The sequence below is a fragment of the Petaurus breviceps genome, unplaced genomic scaffold, assembly GCF_028583685.1.
Source record: "Petaurus breviceps papuanus isolate PSGF00001 unplaced genomic scaffold, PetGlider_PUasm1.0 90919, whole genome shotgun sequence".
NCBI lineage: Eukaryota > Metazoa > Chordata > Mammalia > Diprotodontia > Petauridae > Petaurus > Petaurus breviceps.
The window spans coordinates 45,916,113-45,919,721 of record NW_027187378.1 but is presented as its reverse complement, the minus strand read 5'-3'; the positions used below and the strand labels follow the sequence as shown (position 1 = coordinate 45,919,721).

The 3,609-nt window shown below is 37.0% G+C and overlaps 1 pseudogene; it reads right to left on the bottom strand.

Moving 5' to 3' along the window:
* Positions 1–1,529: 1,529 nt before the first annotated feature.
* LOC138151743 (mitochondrial import receptor subunit TOM70 pseudogene) lies at positions 1,530–3,280 on the bottom strand (annotated as a pseudogene).
* Positions 3,281–3,609: the final 329 nt, after the last annotated feature.

Below are 3,609 nucleotides of genomic sequence, written 5' to 3'. Positions count from 1 at the left end.
AAAAAAGAAATTGGTCTCAACTCTCTTCCCTCCCCCCCCAAAAAAAAGAACTCCTCAAAGAGCTCAAAAAGGATTTTAAAAAACAAACAAGGAATATTTTTAAAGGGGAAAAGAAATGAGAATATGCAAGAAAATCATGAAAAAAAAGTCAACTGCTTGGTAAAGGACACACAAAAAAAAGATATACAAAATTTACTGAAAAAAATAGCTTTAAAAATAAAAATGGCCAATCAGAAAAAAAGATGTTCAAATACACACACACACACAATCTCCTTAAAAAGGTAGAGTTGGACAAATGAAAAAGCATGTAAAAAGATCACTAAAAATATAATTCCTTAAAAATTAGAATTGGGAAAGTGGAAACTAATAAATTTCTGAGACATTCAGAAATGATAAAACAAAACAAAAAGAATGGAAAACAAGAAATTTCTCAATGGAAAAATAACTGACCTGGAAAATAGATTGAGGAGAGACAATTTAAGAATTATTGAACTACCTGAAAGCCATGTTCAGAAAAAATTTCCTTGACATCTTTGTTTTAGTATTCTATTCTTTTAAGTTATGTGTAAAGACAACTTTTAATATGTTTTTTTTTTTTACAAAATTTGGAGTTACAATTTTTCTCCCTCCCCTTCCCCTCTTCCTAACATGGTAAGCAATTTGATATCAGTTATGTATGTTCAAACATATAAAATATATCTCCATATTAGACATAGTTGTAAAAAAAAAAAGACCAAAAGGGGACTAAAAAACATTAAAAATAGTGTAAATAGAATGTTTCAATCTATATTCAGAGTCCATCAGTTCTTTTTCTAGATGTGGATATCATTTTCCATCATAAGTCCTTTGTAAATTGCTTTGGATCATTGTATTGCTGAGAATAGATATTCATAATTGATCATCAAACAGCACTGATGTTACTCTATTCAATATTCTTCTGTTTCTGCTCACTTAATCCAGTATCGGTTCATGTAAGTATTTTTAGTTTTTTTTTCTGAAATCTGCTCATCACTTCTTATGGCACAATAGTATTTCATAATATTCATATAACTCAGCTTATTTAGCCATTCACTAATTGAAGGGCATCCCCCTCAATTCCCATTTATTTTGGCACCATTAAAAGAGCTGCTATAAATATTTTTGTATATATGCCCTTTTGTATTTTTTATGATTTCTTTCAGATACAGACCTTGTAGTAGTATTACCGACCAAAGGGTATAAACAGTTTGGTTGCCCTTTGGGCATAATTCCAAATTGCTCTCTAGGTTGGTTAGATCAGTTTACAACTATGCCAACAATGTATCAGTGTCCTAAATTTCCCAAATCCTCTTCAGCATTTATCATTTCCCTTTACTTTCTGATAGGTGTGAGATGGTACCTCAGCATTGTTTTAATTTTCAGTTCTCTAATCAAAAGTGATTTAGAGCATTTCTTCATATCACTATAGATATCTTTGATTTCTTCATTTAAACCATATTCTTTGACCATTCATCAATTGGGGAATGACTTGTATTCTTATAAATTTGACTTTAAATTTCTGCCATACTATATTCCATTTCAGATTTGGCTAGGTTAATCACCTTGTTGAACATGTCAATAGCTTTTTCTCCATTTCCCTACAGCACTTCAATAATTCCCATTGTTTCATATACATAGTCACACTTGTTGATTTCCTTGGCCTAGCTAATTAACTTAAAGCCTTTATCTAAATCTTGCTTCCATTGAAGTTGAAGCAAATCTTTATAAGCATATATTGTGGTATTGTCTGGTTCCAAATCAATATATTTGTATCATACATTTTACCTGTTTTATCAAATTGTTGCTGATCTGTTAGTGCCTGGGCATACAATGTATAGCCTTCAGCACCTCTAGGAAATTTCTTTATGACATCCTCAAAATCTTTTATAGCTGCCTGGGCTTGTGCAGGATTGTTTCCTGTGTAAGCTTGATGATGCAACAAAAAATACTTCTGAGCTTGGGCCAGGGTAGAATCAGGTTGCATTCTAATAAATTCATCAAAATCTGCCCCTGCTTCTTCAGTCTAATCAAGAAGGATCTTTAGGGGCTGCCAGGCGGCTCAGCAAGTAAGAGCACTGGCCCCATTGTTGGGATGACCTGGGGATTGAATCCGGGCTCAGACACTGAACACCCACCCAGAAACACCTGGTCGTGTAACCTTGAGCAAGTTACTTAACTCCAATTGCTTAAAAAAAAGGTTCTTTAGCTGTTTTGTGTGGTAGTAGACATCTGCATTCTGGGGATCAGTATTGGCAGTCATGTTAAAATCCTGAGTAGAGAATTTGCTATTGTTGCATATACACACTGCCTCTTTTTTTCAGGGCATTTGCACAAAGCTTCACATTAGCATTTTCCATGCTGATGATCTGATCTAAATCTGGTTTAGCCTCCTTGGCATTGTCAATAAACAAGTAGAAGGTGGCTCTTGGCAACAACTCTTCAGCTGTATATTTACTTCCAGCATCTGTGTCTTTTGTGCACTCATTTATGATCTTATCATAGTTTTCTTCTTCCATATATTTATTGCTTGACCTTTAAATATTCAGAGTTTTCTCTTACTTCTAATGGTTCCTCTTCCTTGTCTTTATCTTCAGCAGAATTCTGTCTTTTAAGCACAGGCTGAGAAATGATGTCATCAGTAAAGGAAGTAAAGGAAGATTTAATGAATTGTGGAGATGGCATCAGAGGCTCAGGATTCTTGTATTTCTCTTTGGTCTTTTCTTTCCCAAGAAGTTTAAGAACTTTATCAGCTAACAGCATACTTTGTTGGTTCTGGAAGGCTTCTAAAATACAAAGTGTTGTGACATCTTCTAAACACTTTCTTTGTCTAGTTTCTCATGGGCTTTTGCACATCTAAAGAGAGCTTTCACATCTGGGATTAAACTGAGCAACCTTTATACAATCTTGTGCTACTTCTTTCCACTTTTACAATTGTTCAAATGCAGCAGCTCTGTTCTGATAAAATGTAGAAAGGTCAGCTTTTTTCTCTGTGGGGCATAAATTGATGGCCTCTGTACAGCACTGAATGGCTTGCTCATATTTTCCTGCTTTAAAATACTTGTTGCCTTTGTTGGGCTCTATAAAGAGCGCTCATTTCATCGTAGCCACAGGTGTTGTTCTGGTGGCCGCTGCCTGCCCACGTCAGGGCCAGGCTAGCGTTGCCTTCAGGGTCTTCCCCTCTCGGGTTTCCTCCATGTCCTCCCATCATCCAGGTCAGGGCTTCCAGAGTCCGGACATGGTTGCTCCTACTCCTCAGGTACATGTAGGCGGCTCCCTGACCACCAGATCCAGCTGCTAGCGAGTCAGGTCCCCATGTCGGGGCCAGCCACCCCACTCCCTACCCCAGCCCCAGAAATAGCGACCACTTCCACTGATGCCTCTAGGGGCTTAGAGGTGTCCAAGATGACCTGCCCACTCCTCAATAGCCCCTCCTCAATAGCCAACCCAGTCCCAGAACAAGCACAACAGTCAGCAAGAATTGCCAGGAGATTGGGCTAAAGAAAAGGGGCCTAAGTGTTCTTTTTTTAATGGGAATGGTATTATTCTCCAAATGATAAATGCTCAAAACATATGAACACTTTTCAGATGGAG